Here is a 10,380-nt window from a genome sequence, read left to right as displayed (position 1 = left end):
GTCAACTGTGTTAAAGGCTTCAGAGAGATCTAGACGGATGAGTATGGAATAGTGACTTTGCCAGGAGAAGATCATTAGTTACACTAATTGCAGGGGGTCGAGAATAGAGTTGTGAGTGAGATGCTGGACCAGGATGATATTTGGTGGGAGAGCTGGGATCAAGGTAAGGTATTTTGAGGATAGGAGTGATTTGTGCGTGTTTGAATAAAGATGGAAATGTACCAGTAGAAAGGGAAAAGTTAAATAGGTGGCAAAGTGCAGGAGAGAGTGTATCAGAGATTGGATAAAGGAGGTAAGAAGGTATGGGGTCAAGGGAGCAGGTTGTGGGTTTTGAGCAAGCTAGAAGTTTGCTAACTTCATCTAGTGTTGTGGAGGTGGAGTGCAAAGTGGATGTGAGTGGACTGCAAGAGAATCTGAGATTGTTGTCAGATGATCTCAGTCTAATGAGATCAATTTTTTCTTTAAAGAAATGAGCAAGGTCTTGGGCAGTTACTTTAATGGGTGGAGGCTGTTGTGGTTTAGAGGATAGAGTTAAGATTAAAAAAGAGAAGTATTGTTGTTTGGCTATTGATAGAGCTCAATTGTAGCTGGAGAGCATGAACTTGAAGTGGATGAAGTCAGGAACAGTTTGTGACTTTCTCCACTGTCGTTCAGCTGATCTACTACATCTTCTGAGGTACTGAGTTAAACTAGTCACATGGATGGCGTATACAGAATTTGAATGTTTGCTTTCACAGTTAAATCTATGAAACTAAAGTAAGTGGCCAAATGTCCATCTAACCATTCTACAATTTAGAGGTATAGGATTGGTTATCCGGAAACCCATTATACAGAAAATTCAGAATGATGGGAAGGCCATCTCCCATAGACTCCATTTTATCCAAATAATCCACATTTTTTAATAGCATTTCCTTTTTTTCTGCAATAATAAAACAGTAGCTTGCACTTGATCCCAACTAAGATATAATTAATCCTTACTGGAGGCAGAACAATCCCATTGGGTTTATTTAATGTTTAAATGATTTCTTAGTAGACTTAAGGTATGCAGATCCAAATAACAGAAATTAACCTTATTGGGAAAACCCCATACCCAGGTCCAATACCTGTACCTGGAAATTGTGGATAGTCTCAGCTTTCTAAATGTAAAAGATTCAGCCCACCACTGGAGATTTTGACTCTCTACTATGTCAGTAAAATGTTATTTATTTTATTATTTCACAAAAATGTACTTAAATCTCTATCCAAAGTTACTATGTCTAATTAAAAAGGGTAGAGTGATCAAAGGATCGACAACAAACATACTTGTCCTTTTAAGTTTAACATTACATTTGTCATTGCATTTATTTAAGACATTGCAAAACAACTTGGGGGCCCATTTACTTAGCTCGAGTGAAGGAATAGAGGAAAAAAACTTCGTATTTCGAATGGTTTTTTTTGGCTACTTCGACCATCGAATGGGCTACTTTGACCTTCGACTACGACTTTGAATCGAACGATTCAAACTAAAAATCGTTCGACTATTCGATAGTCGAAGTACTGTCTCTTTAAGAAAAAACTTCAACCCCCTAGTTCGCCACCTAAAAGCTACTGAGGTCAATGTTAGCCTATGGGGAAGGTCCCCATAGGCTTCCTAAGCATTTTTGATCGAACAAAAATTGTTCGATCGATGGATTAAAATGCTTCAAATCGAATGATTAGAAGGATTTAATTGTTTGATCGAACGATTTTAATTCGATATTCGAAGGATTTAACTTCGACAGTCGACCCTAAGTAAATCTGCCCCTTAATATATTGAAGGAAATATTTAGATTATATAGATTAGATAAATCTGCAAAAAAATACCCAAATATATTAAACAATTCCTTGGGTTTCTTATATTTAAGAAACTTTTTTTTTTAAATCTAATTAACTTGATTTAATAAAACTGTGAAAAAAGTAAAGGCATCAAATTAATATTCCACTCACCATTATCACTGGGTCTACCAAAAAGTTTGAAAAATTTGAAATACTTTTTAAATTTTGACTAAGACAATTCTGCATGAACTCGCATATTCAACATTTTTGCTGTTATTATTAAACATTTATATTCATGAGTTTTAGCAATAAAACATTTGAATCGTGTTATAAAAATTAATTCAACCATTGATAAATCAGCCCCTTAGTTATGGGCTTTCTGAATTCATTTGTTTGTTATCCAGTGCAATATCTGTTTGTTTTGCCCTGTTACCTTTTCCCTTGTTATCTAGTTGTATGGTCTACTAGGGATGTAGCGAACGTCGGAAAAAAAGTTCGCGAACATATTCGCGAACTTGCGCAAAAATGCGAGCGGTTCGCGAACGGTTCGCGAACCCCATAGACTTCAATGGGAAGGCGAACTTTAACATCTAAAAAAAAAATTTCTGGCCAGAAAAATGATTTTAAAGTTGTTTAAAGGGTGCAACGACCTGGACAATGGCATGCCAGAGGGGGATCAAGGGCAAAAATGTATCTGAAAAATCTGCCTGTGTGTGCTTGGAAGAGATAGTGTAGGGGGAGAGCTGTTAGTGATTTCAGGGACAGATGATAGTAAGTTTGCTGGCTAGTAATCTGCTTGATACTGCTCTGTATTGGAGGGACAGAAGTCTGCAGGGATTTGAGGGACATTTTAGCTTAGGTAGCTTTGCTGGCTAGTAATCTACTGTTCTCTTTAAACAACTGCCATACGTTGACCTTGTAGGCATTGTTTGCCCAGTTTTTTTGGACGCAGCCACTGAAGCACAGTTGCCAGAAAAAATATGCCATATAAATGCTGAAAATAGTAATTTTTCGCCATACGTTGACCTTGTAGACATTGTTTGCCCAGTTTTTTTGGTTGCAGCCACTGAAGCACAGTTGCCAGAAAAAATATGCCATATAAATGCTGAAAATAGTCATTTTTTTGCCATACGTTGACCTTGTAGGCATTGTTTGCCCAGTTTTTTTGGTCGCAGCCACTGAAGCACAGTTGCCAGAAAAAATATGCCATATAAATGCTGAAAATAGTCATTTTTTGCCATATACGTTGAGTCAACGTATGGCAAAAAATGACTATTTTCAGCATTTATATGGCATATTTTTTCTGGCCTCTGTGCTTCAGTGGCTGCAGCCAAAAAAACTGGGCAAACAATGCCTACAAGGTCAACGTCGTTGACCTTGTAGGCATTGTTTGCCCAGTTTTTTTGGCCGCAGCCACTGAAGCACAGAGGCCAGAAAAAATATGCCATATAAATGCTGAAAATAGTCATTTTTTTTGGTCGCAGACACTGAAGCACAGTTGCCAGAAAAATTATGCCATATAAATGCTGAAAATATAAATTTTTTTGGTTGCAGCCACTGAAGCACAGAGGCCAGAAAAATTATGCCATATAAATGCTGAAAATATAAATTTTTTTGGTTGCAGCCACTGAAGCACAGAGGCCAGAAAAATTATGCCATATAAATGCAGAAAATATGCATTTTTTTTGGTCGCAGCCACTGAAGCACAGTTGCCAGAAAAAATATGCCATATAAATGCTGAAAATAGTCATTTTTTGCCATACGTTGACCTTGTAGACATTGTTTGCCCAGTTTTTTTGGTTGCAGCCACTGAAGCACAGAGGCCAGAAAAAATTAAACCAGTAGGGTTTGCACCCTAGTTTGTAACGGTGGCGGAGGGAGGAGGACGCTAAAGGACAGCTGTGTGTGGAGTCATGAGGCTTGAAGAGAAGGACAGCTGCATAGAAGTCAGAACAAGTCTTCCGGCGTGCAGTAACCCTCCGAGATCCACCCCTCATTCATTTTAATAAAGGTCAGGTAATCGACACTTTTGTGACCTAGGCGAGTTCTCTTCTCAGTTACAATCCCTCCTGCTGCACTGAAGGTCCTTTCTGAGAGCACACTTGAGGCTGGGCAAGACAAGAGGTTCATGGCAAATTGTGACAGCTCTGGCCACAGATCAAGCCTGCACACCCAGTAGTCCAGGGGTTCATCGCTCCTCAGAGTGTCGATATCTGCAGTTAATGCCAGGTAGTCCACTACCTGCCGGTCGAGGCGTTCTTTGAGGGTGGATCCAGAAGGGTTGTGGCGCTGCCTTGGACAGAAAAACATTTGCATGTCTGACGTTACAGACTGGCCAAAGGGCTTTGTCCTTGCAGGTGCGCTCGTGGCAGGATTACTGGCACCTCTGCCCCTGGAATGTTGATGAGTTCCTGAAGTGACATCACCCTTAAAAGCATTGTACAACATGTTTTGCAGGCTGGTTTGTAAATGCCGCATCTTTTCGGACTTGTGGTATGTTGGTAACATTTCTGACACTTTATGCTTGTACCGAGGGTCTAGTAGCGTTGCGACCCAGTACAGGTCCTTCTCCTTAAGCCTCTTGATACGGGGGTCCTTCAACAGGCATGACAGCATGAAAGACCCCATTCTCACAAGGTTGGATGCAGAGCTATCCATCTCCGCTTCCTCATTTTCAAGGACTGCATCATCCACGGTCTCCTCCCCCCAGCCACGTACAAGACCAGGGGTCCCCAAAAGGTCACCACTAGCCCCCTGGGAAGCCTGCTCCTGTTGGTCCTCCTCCTCCTCCTCCACAAAGCCACCTTCCTCCTCTGACTCCACTTCTGGCACCTCTCCCTGCGTTGCAGCAGGTGCCTGGGTTCGTTCTGGTGATTCCGACCAGAAATCGCGCGCTTCCAGCTCCTCGTCACGCTGGTCTACAGCCTCATCTGTCACTCGTCGCACGGCACGCTCCAGGAAGAAAGCGAAGGGTATTAGGTCGCTGATGGTGCCTTCGGTGCGACTGACCATATTTGTCACCTCTTCAAAAGGTCGCATGAGCCTGCAGGCATCGCGCATAAGCACCCAGTAACGGGGGAAAAAATCCCCAGCTCTGCAGATCCAGTCCTACCACCCAGTTCAAAAAGGTACTCGTTGACGGCCCTTTGTTGTTGCAGCAGACGTTCCAACATAAGGAGCGTTGAATTCCAGTGAGTCTGGCTGTCAGAAATCAAACGCCTGACTGGCATGTTGTAGCGCTGCTGAATGTCAGCAAGGCGTGCCATGGCTGTGTAGGAACGTCTGAAATGGGCCGACACCTTTCTGGACTGGGTGAGAACGTCCTGGAATCCTGGGTACTTGGAGACAAAACGTTGGACTATTAAATTTAACACATGTGCCATGCAGGGCACATGTGTTAAATTGCCCAGTCTCAACGCTGCCAACAGATTGCTTCCATTGTCACACACCACTTTTCCGATCTGCAGTTGGTGTGGGGTCAGCCACCGATCGGCCTGTGACTGCAGAGATGACAGGAGTACAGATCCGGTATGGTTTTTGCTTTCCAGGCACGTCATCCCCAAGACAGCGTGACAACGGCGTACCTGGCACGTCGAATAGCCTAGGGGGAGCTGGGGGTGCACAGGTGTGGAGGAGGAGAAGGAGGACCCAGCAGCAGAGTAAGAAGAAGAAGAGGAAGAAGACGAGGTAGAGAGCGATGGAGGAGTAGAGGTGGTGGCAGAACCGCGTGCAATCCGTGGCGGTGACACCAACTCCACTGTTGTTGTTGAGCTACCCATTCCCTGCTTCCCAGCCATTACCAAGTTCACCCAGTGGGCAGTGTAGGTGACATACCTGCCCTGACCATGCTTGGAGGACCATGCGTCAGTAGTCATATGGACCTTTGGCCCAACACTAAGTGACAGAGATGCGGTAACTTGGCTCTGCACATGTTGGTACAGGTGTGGTATTCCCTTTTTAGAAAAAAAATTGCGGCTGGGTACCTTCCACTGCGGTGTCCCAATTGCTACAAATTTGCGGAAGGCCTCAGAGTCCACCAGCTGGTATGGTAAAAGCTGGCGGGCTAAGAGTGCAGACAAGCCAGCTGTCAGACGCCGGGCAAGGGGGTGACAGTCAGACATTGGCTTCTTACGCTCAAACATGGCCTTCACAGAAACTTGGCTGGTGGCAGATGACTGGGAATGGGAACAGGTGGTCAAGGTGGAAGGCGGAGTGGAGGGTGGTTCAGACGGGTCAAGGAGAGTAGAGGTAGAGCAGTAAGATGCTGGACCAGAAGGAGTGTGGCTTTTAGTTTGCCTGTTGCCTTTGAGGTGTTGCTCCCAAAGTGCTTTGTGCTTGCCGCTCATGTGCCTTCGCATAGAAGTTGTACCTATGTGGCTGTTGGGCTTACCAAGGCTCAGTTTCTGACTGCACTCATTGCAAATTACAATGCTTTTGTCAGAGGCACACACATTAAAAAAATCCCACACTGCTGACTTTTTGGAAGTGTGCGATCTGGCGGTAACAGTAGAAGTTGGCGGCATTGGCGGCAATGGCGGGTGCGTTGGCCGGCTGAACACAGGTGCCGATACATGTTGTTGCCCTACTGATCCCTGCGGGCTGTCCTCCCTGCTTCTTCTAAGTCTTATTCTCCTACTGCCTCTCTGACTCTCCGTCTCTCCATCTGAACTACCCTCCTCTTGCTCTCTTCTACTAGGCACCCACAAAACATCAATCTCCTCATCATCATTCTCCTCAGATGCATCAATTTCTTCTGACACATCACAGAAGGAAGCAGCAGCGGGGACCTCCTCCTCATCACTCATTATGTCCATCTCTATCGTGTTCTCTGCCAGAATTAAATCTGGTGTAAGGTCCTCATCTCCTTCATCTTCTTCTGGCAATAATGGTTGCGCATTACTCAGTTCAAGAAACTCATGGGAAAATAACTCCTCTGACTCCAGTGAAGAAGGGGCACCGGTGGTGGAGGAAGTGTTACGTGGGGTGGCCATAGCAGTGGAGGATGAGGAGGATGTTGTGGTAAAGTTAGAAACGGTAGAGGATGGGGTGTGCTGTGTAAGCCAGTCAACTACCTCTTCAGCATTTTGGGAGTTCAGGGTCATTGGCTTTTTAAAACTGGGCAATTTGCTAGGGCCACAGGATTGCATAGCAGCACGGCCCCTAGCACGGCCTCTGCGTGGCGGCCTGCCTTTGCCTGGCATTATTTTTAAAAAAACAACAACAACAAAAACTCAGTTGGTTTTTCTGGAAACGATAATACACACAGCTAGATGGCAGTTTGAAGAAAACAGTGTGCAAATAATGCCTACAAGGTCAACGTATACACTACTACAGTGGTGGATACGGATTACGTAAAATATATGAATGCTGCTTGAAAAAAAGTAACTCAAGTGGTTTTTCTAGAGACGATAATATTATCAATATTTAGACAAAATGTGAACAAGCTCACACAGCTAGATGGCGGGTTGAAGAAAACACTGTGCAAATAATGCCTACAAGGTCAACGTATACACTACTACAGCGGTGGATACGGATTACGTAAAATATATGAATGCTGCTTGAAAAAAAGTAACTCAAGTGGTTTTTCTAGAGACGATAATATTATCAATATTTAGACAAAATGTGAACAAGCTCACACAGCTAGATGGCGGGTTGAAGAAAACAGTGTGCAAATAATGCCTACAAGGTCAACGTATACACTACTACAGCGGTGGATACGGATTACGTAAAATATATGAATGCTGCTTGAAAAAAAGTAACTCAAGTGGTTTTTCTAGAGACGATAATATTATCAATATTTAGACAAAATGTGAACAAGCTCACACAGCTAGATGGCGGGTTGAAGAAAACAGTGTGCAAATAATGCCTACAAGGTCAACGTATACACTACTACAGCGGTGGATACGGATTACGTAAAATATATGAATGCTGCTTGAAAAAAAGTAACTCAAGTGGTTTTTCTAGAGACGATAATATTATCAATATTTAGACAAAATGTGAACAAGCTCACACAGCTAGATGGCGGGTTGAAGAAAACACTGTGCAAATAATGCCTACAAGGTCAACGTATACACTACTACAGCGGTGGATACGGATTACGTAAAATATATTATGGCTGCTTGAAAAAAGTCACTCCGGTGTTTTTTCTGGAGACGGTAATATTATGGATATTTAGACAGAATGTGAACAAGGTCACACAGCTAGATGGCGGGGTTGAAGAAAACAGTGTGCAAATAATGCCTACAAGGTCAACGTATACAGCGGTGGATACGGATTACGTAAAATATATGAATGCTGCTTGAAAAAAAGTAACTCAAGTGGTTTTTCTAGAGACGATAATATTATCAATATTTAGACAAAATGTGAACAAGCTCACACAGCTAGATGGCGGTTTGAAGAAAACACTGTGCAAATAATGCCTACAAGGTCAACGTATACACTACTACAGCGGTGGATACGGATTACGTAAAATATATGAATGCTGCTTGAAAAAAAGTAACTCAAGTGGTTTTTCTAGAGACGATAATATTATCAATATTTAGACAAAATGTGAACAAGCTCACACAGCTAGATGGCGGGTTGAAGAAAACACTGTGCAAATAATGCCTACAAGGTCAACGTATACACTACTACAGCGGTGGATACGGATTACGTAAAATATATTATGGCTGCTTGAAAAAAGTCACTCCGGTGTTTTTTCTGGAGACGGTAATATTATGGATATTTAGACAGAATGTGAACAAGGTCACACAGCTAGATGGCGGGTTGAAGAAAACAGTGTGCAAATAATGCCTACAAGGTCAACGTATACAGCGGTGGATACGGATTACGTAAAATATATGAATGCTGCTTGAAAAAAAGTAACTCAAGTGGTTTTTCTAGAGACGATAATATTATCAATATTTAGACAAAATGTGAACAAGCTCACACAGCTAGATGGCGGTTTGAAGAAAACACTGTGCAAATAATGCCTACAAGGTCAACGTATACACTACTACAGCGGTGGATACGGATTACGTAAAATATATTATGGCTGCTTGAAAAAAGTCACTCCGGTGTTTTTTCTGGAGACGGTAATATTATGGATATTTAGACAGAATGTGAACAAGGTCACACAGCTAGATGGCAGTTGGTTGAATAACACACTGGGCAAAAAAATGCCTATAGGGCAAATAATGCCTAAAAGGTCAACTTATACACTACTACAGCGGTAGTAAAATAAAAAAAAGTAAAATAAAAAAAAAATGAATATTAAAAAAAAAAAATTAAAGTTGGTGCTGCTGAACTACTAGGAGCAGCAGATTAGCACACCAGTCCCACTCCCCAACACTGCTAGACTAATAGCACTGGGCTCTTATAGTAGTAGTAGTAGTAGTAGTAGTAAAACAACAAAAAAATAAATAAAAGCAGTCCTTACAAGGACTACTGTTATTGCAGCAGTCAGCAGATGAGATCAGAAGCAGGACAGCTGCCCACAGCAGCTACATACAGAGCACTGCAGTAGAAGGTAGATTACTAGCCAGCAAAGCTACCTAAGCTTAAATGTCCCTCAAACCCCTGCAGACTTCTGTCCCTCCAATAACAGAGCAGTATCAAAACGATTACTAGCCAGCAAACTTTCAACTGTCCCTGAAATCACTAACAGGCAGCAGCTCTCTCCCTACACTATCTCTTCAGCACACACAGGCAGAGTGAAAAAACGCTGCAGGGCTTCGGTTTTTATAGGGAAGGGGAGTGGTCCAGGGGAGAGCTTCCTGATTGGCTGCCATGTACCTGCTGGTCTGGGGTGAGAGGGCAAAAAAAGCGCCAACAATGGCGAACCCAAAATGGCGAACGTCGCGCGACGTTCGCGAACTTCCGGCGAGCGCGAACACCCGATGTTCGCGCGAACAAGTTCGCCGGCGAACAGTTCGCGACATCTCTATGGTCTACATATTTTAAAAATTACCACTGGTTAAAGGAGTAAAGAAAAGTAAATACAGAAACAAAATGTGTGACTTTAATTCTGCATTTGATTCTTTAGTATGCTGGTTATGTGGGGGTTCTGTTTGTTAGCAGATCTAATGTTGGCTGGAGTAAAGATATTTCTTCACAAAGAGATTTTTCATATTTTTCCATATTTCCAATTGATGGGACTGCACTCATTAGGGGAAGATACATCTGGTGACAACAAAATCCAGTTATATATAGGGACATGTATTACCCAGAGCACAGTCACAGATAAAACATCTACCCCTATTTATTTCTTGGAGCTGCTACACTTTTCTACTAATAGAAACTGTTTCATATTTAAAGTGCTCATTAGGCCACAAGGCTGTGTCTGGTGCTGAAAAAATCCAGAAAGAGGCATGGACAATTATACGGTATCTCTTGTGGAATTCACTATTTTTCACACTGTGGGAAATAACACTTTTTATCTAACATTTGACAGTCAGTAGCCAAAATAAGTGATGTTGATTTTATTCATTCATTTTGCTTCTCTGTGTATCATTAATTCGCTTAAAGGATGATTTTTAATTATTACTATATGAGAGTGATTTATCAAATCAAAAGTGGAAGATAATTGTCTGGATCATTTCTGCCTTT

Source organism: Xenopus laevis, chromosome 6L (assembly GCF_017654675.1).
Source record: "Xenopus laevis strain J_2021 chromosome 6L, Xenopus_laevis_v10.1, whole genome shotgun sequence".
Taxonomy (NCBI): Eukaryota; Metazoa; Chordata; class Amphibia; order Anura; family Pipidae; genus Xenopus; species Xenopus laevis.
The sequence above is the reverse complement of the archived record's forward strand: the minus strand, read 5'-3'. Positions refer to the sequence as shown.